The sequence below is a fragment of the Lycium ferocissimum genome, chromosome 6, assembly GCF_029784015.1.
Source record: "Lycium ferocissimum isolate CSIRO_LF1 chromosome 6, AGI_CSIRO_Lferr_CH_V1, whole genome shotgun sequence".
Lineage (NCBI taxonomy): Eukaryota > Viridiplantae > Streptophyta > Magnoliopsida > Solanales > Solanaceae > Lycium > Lycium ferocissimum.
Genome location: NC_081347.1, coordinates 46,218,172 through 46,238,196, shown reverse-complemented (window position 1 = coordinate 46,238,196; position 20,025 = coordinate 46,218,172).

Genomic DNA, 20,025 nt, shown 5'->3' with positions numbered 1-20,025 from the left:
TCTTAGGATATCTTTCTCCCTAAATCTCACTTGATGATACCACCTCAAATCTATCTTGAAAACCATTTGGTACCTTGCAATTGATCAAATAAGTCATCGATCCTCGAAAAAGGATATTTATTCTTAATCGTCACCTTATTCAATTGTCGGCAGTTAATGCACATTCTCAAGGAGCCATCTTTCTTTTGGACAAACAATACGGGTGCTCCCCACGAGGATGAACTAGGCCTAATAAAGCCTTTCTCAAGCAAGTCTTTCAATTAATCCTTCAACTCTTTCAATTCTGCGGGAGCCATTCTACAGAGGAATAGATATAGGCTTGGTGTACGGCAACACATCAATAGCAAAATCAATCTCCCGCTTGGAAGGAAGGCCGGAAGCTCTTCAGAATACATCCGAAAATTCATTCACTACGAGAACTCGACAAGAGCTTAGCGGTTCGGCCACATCTTGAACCCGCACTAGATGATAAATATGCAACCCTTTGTAATCATTTTCCTTTGCCTTTAGATAGGAAATAAACCATTCCTTTACTGACGCTCGTATTTCCTTTCCATTCTAAAAACTGGTTCTCCCGGAAATTAGAAACGAACCATTTTCATTCTACAATCAACGTTGGCGTAGCAAGAAGCCAATCAATCCATGCCCATAATAACATCAAAATTCCACCATTTTTAACTCATGCAAGTCAATCGTAGTATGGCGATCACAAATTATAATTACACAATTTCTATATACTCGGCTAGCTATTACCGATTCATCAACGGTGTGTGGACACCTCAAAAGGTTTAATCGACTTTGGGTTTGATTCTAAATCGACCCGCAATATACGGGGTAAATATGACTGACAATGTGGAGCCGGATCTATCAAAGCATACACGTCATGAGAGAAAGTACCGATAATATACCGTGACAAACATCGGAAAAAACTCAAGATCTTAGCGTCTAGCCAAAGCTTAAATACGGTGCCGAGGACCGCTGAGGGCGCTGGGACTCTCCCCCGCTCTACTACGACCGACCGGCGCATGTGAACCCGGCCCCGCATGTAGGGCGTATAGATGTTGAAGATCGGGACCGACTGAAGGTCGGGCCCTACCTCTCACTAGCGAGGGGCAATCCCGCATAATATGGCTCGGTCGACCATATGAATAGCAAACCTCGAGACCAATACGCGACCCTAATGTAACTTCCCACACTGGGAGCATCGTGGTATGGGTGGCCTCGCCTAACCCGAATCACCTCTAAACTGGGATCCCGAAAAGCTCTGAGTCCCCCGGAATGAGTAGATCTATCAAATCTCTGGCCTGAATATCGTGGAGGCGCACTTGTCATAGAATAGCCCGAATGTCTAGAAGACTGCTGTCTGTGCCCACCTCTATACTCGTTCATTGGACCCGAAGATCTAGCCCTCTTGCTATGCCCTCTATCATGCTCACGCTCACTTCTTTGTTGTTGCAGGCTTTCCTCTAAATTACGAGCATGGGCTTGGATGTGTGCAACATCCATATTTTCCTCGAAGGGACGCGGTCAAGCACCTATCCATCAAATGTAGCCCTGAGCCTTTCCAAACCGTGTGCACCCGTCACCCATATCCACCATGGCGAGAAGCATACCTAGCCAAGGAATCGTCGAGGCTATATTCTAGAGCACTCGCTCACTGCCTCAAATTCAAGAACTTTCGGCTAAAGCTCGCCGAACTTCACGGAGGCAAATAATGTCAGAGAAATGCATCTACAAACTCTTGCCATACGGGAGGAGGTGCATTGGCTCCCCGTGAAGCCATCCAAACCGTGTACCAACATACCGCAACATCCCTCAATCTCTAGGAGGCTAGTTCCACCGATTCGGTGTCCGAAGCATGTATCAAACGAAGCGTCCTTAACATACCATCAATGAAATTCTAAGGGTCCTTATCCGGCTTTGATCCAAAGACTTCGAGGGTTCAAACTAATGAAATCACGGGCTCTTTTCCAATGACCCATCTATCACGGCCCCGTACTTTGCCGCTGAGTCCGGGCGGCAACCAATTGAGTAAGCAGATTAATGGCCTCTTTTACATCTTGGCCGGAAGCATCCGGTGGAGGAGCCGGAGGTGCTGGAGCTGGGGCGGAGGCTCTCTCACGCTCCTCTAATATAGGCACTGAATGGGAGGACTGACATTGAGCCGCACTCTGAGACTCACTTTCCTATACTACTAGTGGCGGTGCTCTTCTAGCCCGCTTTTTTGTCACCGTCTTGCCCTTTTGGGCTGTTGTAGCCTTTATCTTTACAGCCATTTCTGAAATACACAACACATGGTTAAGAAACAAGAAGTTCTTACATTATAGCTCTATCGCACGATTTCTTATGAAGAAAGAAGGTCATTCATTCCTAAAATGTCCGCAACCTCTTGTTTATAAGTGTGAGCGCGCAACACACCCACATAACCAAGACTCTGGGACACGGCTCGTACGCACCTAGGTCGAACTTTGCTCAGCACCACTTTTGTCACGACCCAACCGGAGGCCGCGACGAGCACCGTGCTCAGCTCCAACAGGCACCCCTTTATACTTTCACATCATCTGGGTGAGCCACCTAGCTAAATCATCCTTTTCATTCATCATCATTCTAGTCTCATTGGGCAACAACACATCTATATCATCATTAACAACTATGCCCATATAAATGTACATAAGCCGGCAAGGCTATCAAAATAATATCCCAAAATATAGGCCGACAAGGCTGAACATATCTAACCATATACACATGTCTACGAGCCTCTAAGAAGAATACTTCATATCATAACATATGGGCGGGACAGGACCTCGCCGTGCCCATAAATATGTACACAAAAGAATCTATACCAAAAGCCGTAGCTCCGAATGGCGTGAAGCTCGCTATGTAGTCCCCGAGAATATAGCTATGGATCAAGTCTGTCTCCCTGGCCACCTATAGGCATGACGCAGCTTCCACAAACAAAAGGACATCAGTACGAACAATGTACTGAGTATGTAAAACATGATCAACATCAATAAGAAAGCATAATAGATAACATATGGAATAACATAAGATGGGAGATAATGTCACACCCTAACTTTTCATAGGGCGTGATGGGCACCCGACCCTTACCTAGGACCGAGCAAACCCGCCGACTCTCACAATACTCATAAACATCCGGGCCCTCAAATCATATCATAAGTACATAATGAAAATTTTCTTTTCCGAAAACGAATATGCCTTTTCATCTTCACAAATCAAATAAACTAGCATCGTATGAAATCCGTAAACATATGAAGTTCGTAACATAATGCATAACAATACATCGGCTTACATAGCCGCTTACAAAACGACATATCATACACACGACAATCTATGCGCAAAGTCTCTAACATAACTCCGGATACCATAGCAAAAGCATTCTCGACTCGGCAAAGACTCAGGAGGAAATGGAGCTCGCCAATCCAGCCGAATATCTTACGCTAACATCACTTTCTCATCTCAGGTACTGCGCGGCATGAAACGCGGCCCCGAAGAAAGAGGGTCGATGACGGAATATGTACTGAGCATGTAAAGCATGGCATACAGAAAACGAGGTCATAACCAAAGTACGGAGTGCAGAAAATGAGCATAAAAAAATCCAGAATACCAAGGGCTTGCACCAAGTACAAATCATACATAGGCGGACAAGACAAATGTGATAATCAATGCCAAAATGCTTAGCTTTCTTTTGTAAAACATTTACATCCCCATGTATATAAAAATAGAACAAATCATATGGTGACATTAACCGATGATCATAACCTGCATCATCAAAATCACATATACACATACCGCGTCAAGTACCCGGTATCAATATCACATATATACACATACCGCGCCAAATACCCAGCGACAATATCACATATACACATACTCGGCCAAATACCCGTACGCAATATCACATATACACATACCGCGGCCAAATACCCAAATAATATCATATATACACATACCGCGGCAAATACCCGGTGGTCAATATCACTCAACATACCGCGGACAAATACCCAGCGGTCAATATCACTCAACATACCGCGGACAAAATATCCAGCGGCAATATCTCACATACATACGGTCAAAATATTCGGTGGCAATATCACACATACCGCGGTCAAAATATCCAGCTGCAATATCACACATACCGCGGTCAAAATATCCAACATGGGCAATATCTCACATACCGTCAAAATATTCGATTAGCAATATCACACATACCGCGGTCAAAATATCCAGCGGCAATATCACACATGCAATCGGTCAAAATATCCAATAATGGCAATATCACACATACCGGCCGGGACTCGACGAAAAGACATACAACAAAATGCACAATCAGAATCGTGGGAAACCATATGCAATGCAAAACACTTACAAAGACCCAATAGGATAATCAAAACGAACCGTTAGTTCAAAATCAAAACAATAGTCAAATCAGATTTTCTTCCGAATATCACTCGGGAACATATCAACCCGAACTTCGGAAACTCAAGTCACGTATCAAAATCACATACATAATAATCCTTATTTCAGACTCAACAGATAAATAAGTAATCATACTCGGGGGTCGGAAGGATAGTCGTATTAAGTTCTTTTCAAAAAGTCGTTAGAACTATACAAAGAAAAGTCGCGGGACCCACGGACGAGCGTCAACCCAATCCGGGCCCGCCTATGGAAATCATAGTCATTATACGTCATAGAATCATTTACGAGCATATAAAAACCATCCGGTTCTGTCTGTGAAAGTTACGGACGTTCGTAGTTACAAAACTCTTTTAAAAATAAATCTCTCTTTTTTTTGCAACTTTTAAAATCCAATCATACGGAAGACATAAGGACAATAATCCGACCGTATCAAAATGCGAACATCAAGAAACGAGTGTGAATCATAAACATGTTCGAAATTTCGAGAATAGAGTTACCCCCAAGGCTCATAACATATCATACATTAGCCATATCTAAGACATGCCAAAAGAAAGAAAGGTAAGCTTTACATACCTCGATCGCTTCCTACGCTAATCCAAATTTAAGTCTCAAACCTTCCAAGATCTACAATAAGGTCATTAAGTACCAAACATTAGCCATAAGCACTTAAGAATCCAATCCCAAGCCATCACTTTATTTACGAAATTGGACATTTCCCCTATAAGTTCAACAACCCCGAGAATTCAACTCGGCCAATATTTTCAACAACAATACCAACAACCATATAAGTAACATCAATAATCGATTCAAAATGCATTCTAACATTAATAACCCTTTCGACACAATTCAACAACATTCCATCCACTACATAATGAAACCCGAAACCTCCAAGTTCAAGGAAACAACACAACACATTTTCTTCCTTCCGAATTCATGAACTACATTAATAATCCATTACTTCCATAAATTCAATAAACTATATAAAATTCCATAACAAGCCGCAAACAACCATAACTTCACTTTGAACCATTAAACTTTCATTAGCACCATAGAATCCACAACACAACAATCCAAACATACTAAATAAATTTAGTTCATTCCTTGTCACAAAACGGCCATACTCACGCTCAACATCAACATACAAAATTTCATGAATTTCATCCATTTCTACACACTATCCCCTCCGTTTTAATCATTAAAATTCTAAATACACTTGTTAACAATGAAAAGGAACCGTATTCATACCTTAAGCATGCAGGCCCCACGTTATCACTCTTCTCCTTGGTTGATTTTTAGCTCAAATTGAAGACAACGCAGCCAGACAACACTTTCTCTTCATGGGCTTCGAAATTCGGGGCTCGCATTTTGGTCAAAATTGGTTTTTCTTCTCTCCAAGGTTCTTCTCTCTCTCTTTCCAGAATTTTCTGGGTATTCTTGGTCTGAAAAATGAGAGAAAGTGGCTGAAATTAGACTTAAATAGGCATGGGTCATGGGCCAACCCGATTGGGCCGGTTTGGGCCTAGCCCAATCGACCTTTCCGCCTTAAAACGTCCATATCTCCTTATCCCGGTAACACTGTGGGCCCACGACCTATGGTTGGAAAGATAATTCAATTATATACAACTTCTATCTTTGGTGTTTTTCCAAATTCCAAACTTATAATCTTACATTTACGCCCCTCGAAGTCACCCGAAAACATTACTTAAAAATATTTGTTTGGAGGACTTCCACTTTGATTTAGGCTCGAGGGTCCTTCTTGAGTTATGTTTAACTTCACATATGTGATTCATATAAATTGTCGCATGTCCCAAAAAAATCTCGTTGTGTGGACCCCACCTCAGCTTGCGAATAATTCGACGTACAAAAATACGAAATATAATGCTGTCAACGAGAGTTTAAATTATGAAGCAACAACATGATTGACAATTTTTGGACTCCAATTTTTCTTAGTCATGGCAGAATGGCCTCTTGTTCTTTCTCCATGCTTCTTGAATTTTCTAGGGTGCTAAATGATGAAGATGACTTAATTAGTCATCTTTTGCCACATATAATTAACACGTGGGCTATGGCCCACACCACACACATGGCCACATATGGCCATTTTCATGAAATATTTAGTTTCCAAAATTTCACTTCTAGCCCTCAATTTTCATGAAATGCTCAACTTTCCATAATTCACTTTTAACCCCAAATTTTTCTTATTCCAAATTTACCCTTAACACTCCATACCAATGAAAAGATGAATATGCAACTTGTGCATTAAAACAAAAAAATCAACAAAGCCGAAAGTTAAACGTCTTGTCCATAACTTGTCGCAACCAACTTAGAATATTCCAACGTACAAAGTACGGGGTATAACGTATAATAGCATCATCGTCATAGCACTTGCTTGCCTTCCATAGGGACATTCCATTTCTATTGTGTAATCGTGTACATACATCCATATCCTTACTCGTTTACCTTTCGTATCCATTTTTGTAATCGTATTCATATTTCCATTCATACTCGTATTCATATCGCTTACATCTCATATGCATTGTATATACATAGCCTTTACATAACACTTACATATACATAGCATATTCGTACTCATAATGATGTCATATACATAGCATTTATATAGCATACCCGACTACGAAGGTTCGGTGTTTCACATGCATTGCCCTACCAAGGCTCGGTCATATGCGGCCCTACCATGGCTCGGGGTTGTTCGTACCAAGCTGAAGTGGTGCGCGCGCGTTATCATACATATATACATATATACATATTCACTATATTCTACCCGGCCATATAAGCTCGGGGTTCACAATAGTCTCTCATGGGCACACATACATATAAGCTCATATTTATCTTTAGCCTTTTTACTATCGTCATTCATTACATTCTATCCTTAGAGGATTACTCATCGTATAAGAAACTTAGTACAATCGCATCATCTTGAGAATCATAGGCTTAGTAGCTTCTAGAGATAGGATCATTGGAGAATATCATAGACTCGTAGAAGGATAATTATTTGGCCAAAGAACCATGCCTTATGAAAGAAGGGTTAGCCTTACATACCTTTCCGTGCAACTATTCTATCACTTGTACGTTCTTCTTTAAGGCTCGCGTTCTACCTTCATTGAAGTGCATACTCATATTAGATAATGGATAGCTTAGCATTCCTGACTAATTCTAGAGAAAATCGCATTACAAGATCTCCTTTATTTATATGACTTCCTCCATATCATATATCAACTCCCAAACATCAATAATAATATTCACAATATCATCACAATAGCCTGTAGTCAACTACATTACTCTTACTTCACCATTTACTCCAATTCATCCATATTCATAGTCATATCACATAATTCCGTTCATTCATATTCAAGGTCTATCCCATGTCTCAACATCATTTATAACATGATTATATTCATAATGTATCAAGAATCATAACTCATTCCAAACATTTACTCAAAAGTGGCACTATTGCACATTCATGACCCATTTCTTATATTCTTTTGCAATCCAAGTGTTTCAACTTCCAAATACTTTATACAACATGGAAACATCATAAAACTTACCCTATATGGTGCAGAATTGAACCTTGGGTGCAAATACCTCACTTGAGCAAAACCCTAATTTTTCCCTCACTTGAGCAAAACCCTAATTTTTCCCTCACTTGAATTACTTGCTTTTGATGAACTTTAATGGGTTTTCTCACTTTGATTCACTTGGTTTGACGATAAGAACCTTTGATTTCCCTTGGATTCTTATTCATGAAATATATTTAAGGTTCTAGAGACTTGAGATAGAAGTGAGAAGTGTTGGAAATGAAATAATGAAGTTGGAATCACATTTATAAACTTAGAACATTTCGGCCAAATCGGGACTTCCACGGAGCCGTATAAGTGATCCATGGACCATAGACCCCTTGGAAACGGTCGTGGTTCATGACCAGCCAGCCATATTCTCTCTTGGCAGTTCCACGGACCCATCCATGGTCCGTGGATCATGGTGCTATCCGTGGAACATGGTCATGGAACTCACAGTTCTACCGAAGATGCTCCCGTCGCCTCATTTGATCTCCAATCCTTATGGAACCTCCTTAGCACTTGTTTATTGCTTCATTAACAATCTAAGGGGTGTTATAAATCTTCCCCAACACATCATTAAGTTGTCATCAACTTGCTACTCATAAATCCTTTCCGATACTTATCGTATATATTGCCTCCTCTTGGCACTTACTCGTCTAACATCGAATGTCTTTTAAATCTTATTTAGAATTATCAAATGCTACTTCTTACTTATTGAAATATCATATACTTCGTGCTCTTCATTAGCTTATTCACTGGGCACTAACGAAAATTTTTTCGAGGTGTAAGGTCCATTCCGAAGAGATTCGATGGATTTTAGTTGTCAAAACACTCATATTCGATGTTTTCGCCGTAGTTTTTTGGCCATAAAGGATACCATATTAATCAAACGTGTCATGACCCAACTAGAGAATCATGATGGCACCTACATTATCCCCCCCCCCCCCCCAAGCTAGGCGAACCATTCCCAAATCATTTTTAGAGCCATAAGAATTACGCAGAAATAAACAATAATTTAGCTAACAGATACAAATTATATAAATGATAAGTGTGGAAGTAATAATAAACCCAAAATCTGGTCTGGACTAGTACAAGAGCAACTATTACATAAATACAAGTCTGATTGGAAGTATGAATCTCAATATCAATACTGTCTCAGGAATACAAAGTAGATAGTTAAATACAAAGAAGAGTCTCCGGGTTGCGAATCTAGCCAAAACTCACCCTGAAATCTCTATCAAGTAGACTCGAATCACTCTTGAGGACGGGAACTGGAACTAGTAACAGACTCTGCACTCAAAAGAAGAGTACAGCAAGAGTAGCATCACTACAAACAACAAGTATTGATAGGTATTATAGGCCGACAACAATTAGTTCACATATATGAAGAAAGAAATCAACAAGTAGGCAGATAAGCAATCAAGCATACTAAAAAAATAACATTATCATAATAATTAAGGACTTTCACTCACACATACGTCATACAGAAACCCGCTTTCCAAGTCATAAGCCTAGGAGAAGCTTCTAAACCACAAGTCTGTCAGGTCTCAATACTCTTAAATCAATAATAACAAATCCAAGTCCCGAGCCTAGGTAGAGTCCCTAATCTACAATCTCGTCTAGTCTTTAATCATATTTATACCACAACAATAGTACAAACGAACCATACCAAAAGCAAAAATAAGGAGTCATATGATGATGTAGGATCAAATATAATGATGTACAATGCAATGCACTGGCCAAATACCTCAAACATGTACACACATGCTAAAGGCATTGTTCGGACAATAGTCATGACCTGCGGGGGACCCATGGTATCCATGTACCATACGTCCGAAAAGAGCGTCGGACCCGAATTCACACACCTTCTATTCCGGAAAGAGCCTCGGACCCGGAGCCATATACCATGTGTTTCGGAAAGAGCCTCGGACCTGGATTAACATATCATATCATATTATATCACATCACCCGAAATAATTTCCTATCAGGCATTTGAATCATTTTCTTTCATAGATACCATAAGTCTTTCATAATTCAATTTCGAATCATTTCCATCATGTATGAATGTATGAGTGCATGAATGAGTGTAAACATGGTAAATCAATGCGCTCAAATAACAATGAAGGTACAAGAAGTCACAATGCCATAAATCATATCAAGACATAGATAAATCAACTCAACCATGGAATGAATCAACAAACCAGTTCAATCCACATATAGAGCATATAAAAACCCTTCACTTCCAAATATGACAAATACACCTCATGACTAGGTCTTGTATCACCAACATATTTCATTTTCTCATTTATCATCCTCAGTATGAAATCATAATTTAATATCAATATACATGTGAAATGAGAATGTATGCCATGCATGTTATCGTCATCAACAGTAAATCATAATCAAGATTTCAACCGTGTATTATCATAAGTATACACCATGATTCAGGCCTAATCTCATTATCCTTCCTTTCTCCAATGATAAATGACACGACAAGCGGGAAATAAATGCAAACACGTATCACAACATAGCAAATAAGGCAACAATCCTAGTCACAATAACAGTGACCGCAATCAACAGCAACCAACCTAATAGAATTTCATCCCAACTCCATACCCGAAGGCCTAACATGCTTTCCCCGTCAATATCTAACTCCCACATATGTTTCACTAACTTGAGTCTAATAAATAAAAAGGTAAGCCGTAACCTACCTGGATGCCAAGCTGGTGCCACGAATCACCAAATTTGAGCCTTGCCCTTCCAAAGTGCCTCAGATTGCTCGTATTCTAATAATTAGCAATGTTAAGTAAGCAAATGACTATAACAAATGAATCAATTCGATAAAAGTTAACCAAATACCTGAAATACCCCTAATGAGTCACGAAGGAAAAATGGAAAATTAAGGGTGAAGTTACCTTACCCAAAGTCTCATTAGTCAATATCGTTAATCACACGAAGTTCTAATCCCAAATGGTACCTCAATTTCAACAAATCAACCAAAAACCCCACGCTAGTGAGGACCCTTATTTCTAGGATGTGATTTAAGAACTCAAAAGAATATTCAAGCCTAGAAGCTAATAATCCTTTGATTAAGTATTATAAATCGAAAAGATGGTGACCGGCCAGGCCATTCGCCATGGCAAAAAATCATTAACGAGCAGTCCCTCGCCATGACGGTCCCACTATGGCGGCACTAAGCCCGCCATGGAGGTCACACCAGAACTAGCAGAATCTGGTTTTTCACAAATCTTTCCCTAAATCCCGACATCTATCCGAGGCCTCCAAAACATAAACCAGATATGTACACACATAAAAACACACTACGAACTCACCCGTGGCCTCGAAATTCCAAATAGAGGTCTAATTTATCAAGTCAACCCCCAAACGGATAAAACTAAGTTTCCAACCAATTACCCAAAACACAACCAAATGCCTCGAGAATTGAACCAACCACCCCACCAAGTCATAATCGACCCTCCGAACCTCATGAAATTGACGAAATTTCAAAACAGTTCCGTTTACCCAAAAGTCAACTATTTGTCAAACTTTTTCACTAAGGCTCTATTTCACATAAGTCATCATAAAATTTGCCAAACTACCTAGGAAATCATACCACCCATCCCCGTGGCTCAAAATCATACTGACAGGGCTGAGGGAAGAGTCAACGAGGGTAAATGGGTCAAAACTGCAATAACGACCAAATGGGTCATTACAAAACAACCTTTTTTTGTGTTTCGATTGAACCATTAGGTCCGTATCGTAATTACAGTGCCATAGCAAAAAGAATCATCGCATTCGCCTTTGTATGAGGAAGTTATCATTTTAGCACGGACAACTATTGTTGTTCAAATGACTATCTTTGTAGTGGACTTCGGTGCCGCACAGAACATTGGTCAACGTGAGGTGGACTTCTGGTCCACTGTAGCGGACATAGCTGTGTATAAAAAAATCAGACTACGTTCATTTCGTATTTTGAGCATATCTTGAGTTCTAGAACTCCGTTTGAGGTGATTTTCGCGACGTTGTTTTCGTCTCAACGAGGGGGTATGTATCTAACCTTTATTTTGATGTTTTCTCAAGTTTATTTTCTTTGGTTACCGATTTTATCCGAGTTTGATTGGGGAAAATTAGGGTTTTGAACCTAAAAGTTCAAAAGTGAAGGATCATGGTTTTGAAGATCAAGATGATGGCTTTTTGAATGTGTTTTTTGCATCTAGACTAACTAAGCTGTGGGTAATCTAATTTTGACATAAAATTTTCAGTTTTGTCCTTGTGGGCTCGGGGTAACCTTTTTGGGTTTCGAATTAAAGTATAACAATATGGGTATTGTTGTATTCGTTTAAACTCGTAGGGTACTATTTTTACTATATTGAACCCAATTTTCTATGAAATTATAATTTTTCCCTTATGGCTCGGGTTTGGCTATTTTGGGTCCATTTTTGGGTTTTGGGTAAAACTATGGAAATATAGGTATCCTTAGATTCATATTCTATTGTAGAATTCATATTTGATAGACGTTAATTGTTCTGAGGCTCTCTAAAGAGAAAGGTAGGGCTCAACTGGATTAGTTCATTGCACATGTTCGGCATCGAGTTATGTTAATAGTTAGACTTCGATTAGCAAAGCATATGTAGAGTTAGTGATTGTCGGAGAAAGCGTGTTACGCCTTCGGGTATGAAGTTGAGATAGATTACCAGGTTGGTACAATTGTTTGATTGTGGTCTTGCCGCCTTGTTGTTATCTATTGGCTTGTTGCCGCATGTGTGATATTAGACTTGATAGTTAGGCATCTTATCATGATTGTGAAATTGCTATCCCTCATTTATTGGGTATTATCTTGGATTAAGGAAAGAACTTGACTTATTATGTCACGACCCACTTCGTGAATCGTGATGGCACCTATACTGTCCCTCAGGTAGGCGAACCATTCCCAAATCATTTTAGTCATGTATAAGAATTATGCCGAAATAAATAATGATTTAGCTAACAGATTCAAATCATAAGAATAATAATTACGAAAGTAATAATAACCCCAAAATCTTGTCAGGACTAGTACAAGATCCAATATTACATAGATACAAGTGTGATAGGACGTAGAAATCTCAAAAATCAATACTGTCGCAAGAATACATAGTTGATAGTTAATACAAAGGAGGAGTCTCCGGGTTACGGATCTAACCCAAATGCTCACCCTGGGATCTCTGTCAAGTAGACTCAGATCAGTCTCGATGATAGGAACTTGTAACAACCCTTCCACTCGTTATGGGAAATGTAGGATCACCATACCAAATAGAACCTTCCCATGGGTAGAACAAACTAATAGAAACTCGATGGTATAAGTTTGAGAACTGAAAACTTATCCTGTTTGTGTTTGATTGGTTGATTGCGTTGAGTCCATCGGGGGGTGACTTTGGAAATTAGAACTCTATTGGGAATTTTGAGGCCATGGGTAGGTTTGTATGGTGTTTTAATGTCTATGTGCATGTTTTGTTTGTGGTTCTGAGGCCTCTGATGAAATGTTAGGTGATAGAGTGAAAAATTGGATAAAATTGCGAGCTTACTACCCAAATGATACCATTGCGGCGGGGTGGGTACCGCCGCTATGGCGGTGAGAAACTCACCGCAAGCGATCAATCTTTGTTCGTGGTGTCCGCTGTGGCAGGCAATGGCCCGCTATAGCGATGTCGCTATAGTGGGATAAGGCTCGCCATAGCAGAGGTCGGATTCCTTTTGGTCTGCTATAGCGAGCACTTGGCCGCTATAGTGTGAGGCCACTGCAGCGGTGGGTTGACTGCCGAAGAAGTCGACAGGGTAAGAATTTAGGGTTTTAAACACTTAGTTCCAAATTCTTTATTCATAAAACTCCAATACAGTTCCCCACAAGCACCTAGGGTGGATTTTTAAGCTAGAGCAAGAATATTCTTTAGAGGTAAGTCTCATCCATCCCTTTCAATAATTACGTATCATCTTCATGATTATCATCCGTTTTATGGGTCTTCAATGGTGAATTAGTAATCGTAACCCTAGAATCTAATAGACCTTCAATAATTAATGGGTTATTATTGTTAGCACTTATTTATCATCTAATGACTTGGGTTAACTCCTCCTAATCATGAATTGAACCGTTAGAGCCATGAACTAAGGGAATTGAGACTTAGGGTTTTATAAAAATTGTAGCTTGACCATGAAAACTGCTTGAAATTGATATGTTAATTTAATATTGTTATATATTGATGATTAGTCATTTCTAAGGCCCTTGTTTAGTTGTGTTACACCTAGAAATCATTCGCTCATTAGAATGGTGCTAAATGGGAAGGGTGTTCTGAATTGATTTTGGGACTAGAGTAATTATGACTCATTGACCATTCTAATTCCTAGACTTTGAGCATTCTGAGGCTTTAAGGAAGGGAAAGGTTGTAGTAGATCCAGCTCTACGTTTGTGGTAGGTTACGGTCTACTTGAGTTAGACTTTGATTAGTTTTATGTTATGTGTTGCGAATTCAATAGGAGAAAGCATGTCTAGTTTCATGCATGATGTGAGTGTGGTTGAACTCCTATTTTAAATTGATTGAGCGACTGCGTGGGCTTCGTGCCACTATTCATTGTATTAAACCTACAGTTTGATGTTATTGTGATGGGAAGTTAATATGATCTTTTCGGTGAAATTGTGATACAAAATTATGATTGACCACTGATAACAAGAGGATAAGAAATACTAAGGTATATATATATATACATGAAAAGGCACAAATGTGACCTAGATTATGGGCTCGTGTCCGAGCTTCATTCCGAAAATGAGTGGTACATTAGGTGGACCGCGTCCGAGGTTCTTCCTGGAGCGGAGGATTTATGGCTCGGGTCTAATGAGTATCCGAAATGAGTGGTACATGGACACCATGGGTCCCCTGCAAGTCATGACTACTGAGCAATGAAATCAGTTAGCATGTGTGAACAGTGAGTATTTGGTTATTGTTGGTAGACTTGTTCCCGTTTGTTGTTCCTGTTGCTTTGATTCTTGATATCTTTAGGTGACTTGATTCGTGATTATCCTTGGTTGACTTATTATTGGGTTATTGATTCATTTTGTTGGTTGGCTTGTTTATTTAATTGATTTTATGATGTATGCATGATACTAATCTTAGTCGGCCCATGATATCTACCGGTACATAAGGTTTGTACTGATACTACCTTGCTGCATTCTTTGAGTCCCAGTAGTTGATCTCGTGCCTTTAGTGACTCCTAAAGAGGCCGCAGGAGATGGAGCTGCACTAGCCCAGCTAGCATCAGTACGAGTCCCGCCAGGAGCTATAATTGCTCTGAGTATACTAGATGCTATGGCGCAGGTACTGAATTGGTTGCATGGGTTAGTACAGGTCGGGGCCATACTCGCCGTTCCAGCAGGTAGGGGTGCAGGGATAGTAGCCCCATGTCCGGATACAGTTCAGGCTCCGGGAGTTCAGTATACCGTAGTAGCGGTGCCTTACTTGGATGAAGTTTCGGGTTTTTATGCCTTTTTGAGGCCAGTTGCGGGCGTAATGGCGGTGAGGAGCATGATTTGTTTTGGAGGTTCACTAAAATGAAGCCTCCAGTTTTATATGGTACTACGTCGGAGGATGCGTAGGAGTTCATCATGTAAACATCACGAGGCTCGGTAAGATGGGGAGTGGACAAGTACGGTGTAGAGTTTGTGACCTTTCGGTTCTTGGGTGATGCTAAGTTATTGTGGAGGGCTTATGTGGAATGCAAGCCGGTGGGTTACCTCCATTGGCTTGGGTTCAGTTCTATTCAGTGTTCTTAGATAAGTATATCCCGCGTACTCTGAGGGACCGAAAGAAGGATGAGTTTGCTAATATTGATCAGGGAAATTCATTTGTTGCTGTGTATAAGTCCGTTTCCAGTTCTTGCCCCAATATGCTCTTCAGTTGCTGCCTACTGAGGAGGAGAGGATCAGGCGTTTCATGAAAGGGTTGAACACTGGACTTTAGCTATCAGCTCTTTAGCTTGTAGCCACTGGATCTTCATTTCAGGAGGTAGTGGAGCACGTCCGTATTGTTGAGGGGATTAGACAAGAGAGTCATGCAAATAAGATAGAGAAGAAGGCCCGAAGGGTGGGAATTTTAGTAACTCCTTCTCGAGGGGTCAGAGTTCGCAGGTATATTCAGGACGTTCAGTTCAGTCCACTATGCAGGTATCTGTTGGGTGCTTATTAGGGGAAAATTATCAAGCTTCTGATCAGCATGGGTGTTATATTGCTTCATCAGCTTCTGTTCAGTGACCTACGGCGGGACCGCGTATGTTACGAGTGTGATGAGGTAGGGCATATTAAGAGGTATTGCCCCAGACTCAGACGGGGTGGACATGGGACTCAGTATTAGGCTCCTCGAGCTACATTTACACTAGAAAGAGGAGGTAAGGATCGCGCGCGGCGGCGCGCGACCACGTTGCGGGTTGGTGTGGCACCCGGCATAGCGAGAGGTCCTCGGGCGGGCGAGGCGAACGGCGGCTCGACGGGGGTGGGCTCGGGCGGGACGGGGGTAATCACGGTGGTTCACAGGCTATAGAAGGGCGCGGTCATTTTTACGCTTTACCAGGTAGACCCAAGGCTGAGGCCTCCAATGCTATCATCATAGGTACTATCTCAGTTTATGACCGGATGGCTTCTATTTTATTTGATTCGGGTTCTACTTTTTCATATGTTACTTTATATTTTGCTGTGGATTTGGATATGATGTGTGATACTCTTGATGCTCCTATTTATGTATGTACTCCGATTGGGGATTCGATGGTGGTAGATAGAGTCTATCCTTCTTGCGCGATTACATTTATGGGATATAGTACTTGGCTGGATTTGATGATCCTAAATATGGTAGATTTCGATGTCATTCTGGACATGAGTTGGTTGTCCCCGCATTATACCACTCTTGATTGTCACTCTAAGACCTTTACCTTAGCTATGCCTGGGACACCTAGACTTGAGTGGAAGGGTAACCTTAGTCCCCTCCCTAAGAAAGTCATATCCTTCGTTTATGCTAGGAAGCTATTGGAGAAGGGTTGTCTAGCTTATTTGGGACATATCTGTGATACCAGTATAGATACTCCATCTATTAATTCGGTTCCAGTGGTACACAAGTTTGCGGATGTGTTTCTCGTGGACTTGCCAAATATGCCACCTGATCGTGATATTGATTTTCGAATTGATTTAGACCCAAGGACTTGTCCTATCTCTATTCCACCTTATAGGATGGCGCCAACAGAACTCAGGGAACTGAAAGAACAGTTGTAAGATCTTTTGAGTAAGGGGTTTATTCACTCGAGTGCCTCTCCTTGGGGTGCTCCTGTGTTGTTTGTTAAGAAGAAGGATGGGTCTATGCATATGTGTATTGATTACCATCAGCTGAATAAGGTAACTGTCCGAAATAAGTATCCTATCCCCCGTATTGATGACTTGTTTGATCAGTTACAGGGAGCTTCTGTATTCTCTAAAATTGACTTAAGGTCAGGGTATCACCAGTTAATGATTCAGGCAGAGGATGTTCCTAAAATAGCTTTCCGAACTAGGTATAGACACTATGAGTTCTTGGTTATGTCTTTCGGACTTATTAACGCCCCAGTTGCGTTCATGGATTTGATGAACAGTGTGTTTAAGCCCTTTCTAGACTCTTTTGTGATAGTGTTCATTGATGATATCCTGGTGTATTCTAGAAGTAAGGAGGAGCATGAGAAACATTTGAGGATTGCTCTTGGGGTATTGCGGGAGAAGGAGCTGTATGCTAAATTCTCCAAGTGTGAATTTTGGTTGTCTTCTATGTCCTTTTTGGGGCATGCAATTTTGAAGGAGGGTATCATGGTGGATCCGCAGAAAATTCGGCCGGTTAGGAATGGAAGCTAGGCCACATCGTTGATCGAGATCCGTAGTTTCGTGGGTCTGGCTAGCTATTATCGTCGGTTTGTGCAAGGGTTTGACTCTATTGCTTCTCATTTGACTGGCTTGACTCAGAAAGAGGTAGCATTTCAGTGGTCCGACAAGTGTGAGGAGATCTTCCAAAAGCTCAAGATATTATTGACTACAACGCCTATTCTAGCATTGCTTGTGGAGAGCAAGGATTTTATTGTTTATTGTGATGGTTCACGTTCTGGTTTGGGCAGGAAAAGAAGGTGATTGCCTATGCTTCTCGGCAGTTGAAAGGGCATGAGAAGAACTATCCTACTCATGACTTAGAACTGGCGGCCCGATGGTGTTGTGGCGAAAATTTGGAGACACTATTTGTATGGTGTCTATTGTGAAGAAGTGTACATCGACCATCGCGACTTGCGGCATGTGCTCACTCAAAGGGATCTGAACTCTAGGCAGCGGATATGGATGGAACTACTGAAAGATTATGAAATCAACATTTTATATCATCCTGGTAAAGTAAATGTAGTGGCTGACTCGTTGAGCAGGAAGTCAGCTAGCATGGGAAGTCTGGCTCGTTTGATTTCTTCGGGGCATCCGTTAGCTAGAGAAGTTCAGACTCTAGCTAACAGTTTCATGAGGCTGGATATTTCTAACACGGGCGGTGTTGTCTTGTATTGAGGCTCGGTCGTCATTTACTGAGCGATTAAAGCTAAGCAGTTTGAAGATGCTAAGTTGTGCAAAATTCGTGACAAGGTGTTGCGTGGTGAGGCCAAAGAGGCCGTGATTGACAAAAAGGGGCTACTGCGGATTAAAGGGCGAGTGTGCGTGCCATGTGTGGGTGATTTGATCAAGACTATTCTGACATAGGCTCATAGCTCGAGGTATTCTATTCACCCTGGCACTACTACGATGTACCGTGATTTGAGACAGCATTACTGGTGGACTAGGATGAAGCGTGATATAGTAGAGTTTGTTGCTCAGTGTCTGAACTACCAACAGGTAAAGTATGAACATTAGAAGCCTGGGGGCATACTTTAGAGGATGTTTATTCTTGAGTAGTAATGGGAAAGAATAGCCATGGATTTCGTGGTTGATCTTCCAAAGACGTTAGGGAAGTTTGATTCTATTTGGGTTATTGTTGATAGGTTGACTAAGTCTGCCCACTTCATTCCGGTCCGGATAACTTATGATGCGGATAAATTGGCGAAAATCTAGATTCGTGAGGTGGTTAGGCTTCATAGGGTTCCTATTTCCATTGTGTCCGACAGGGGCACAACGTTCACATTTAGATTTTGGGAGCATTTACATGAGGAGTTGGGTACAAGGTTGGACCTTAGTACAGCATTCCACCCTTAGACTGACGGGCAGTCTGAGCGGACTATTCAGGTTCTTGAAGATATGCTTCGGGCTTGTGTGATAGACTTTGGTGGTCATTGGGATCAGTTTTTGCCTTTGGCCGAATTTACATATAATTATAGCTACCACTCAAGTATTGACATGGCTCCGTTTGAGGTGTTGTATGGGAAAAGGTGTAGGTCTCCTATTGGGTGGTTTGATGCGTTTAAGGTGAGACCTTGGAGTACTGATCTTCTGAGAGAGTCCTTAGAAAATATGAAGGTGATTCAAGCTAAGCTTCTGGAAGCACAGAGTAGGCAGAAGAAAAATGCGGATCGTAAAGTCTGAGATCTTGAGTTTTGAGAGGGAGAGCAAGTATTGTTCAAGGTCTCACCCTTGAAGGGTGTGATGAGGTTTGGAAAGAATGTCACGACCCAACGCCGTAGGCCGTGACTAGTGCCCGACTTGGACACCCGTATACCCTGTTACCCATAATCATATACTACTAGCATGAATAGCTGATCTAAAAAGGAAGGCGATACAATCGCAAATCAAAGCTACTTATCTCTTGAAGAGTTGTAATCTTTAATAGTCAATATAACGCAAAAGCCGGCAAGGCTGTCATATATATATATATATAGGGAACTTCCCAACAAAACATAAGCCGAGAAGGCTACTTTTATACACACCATGATAAACATATATGTCTACGCAAGCCGACAAAGGGGCTACTATACGAATAGGTACGCCCCAAACATAAGCCATAACACAACAACAAAA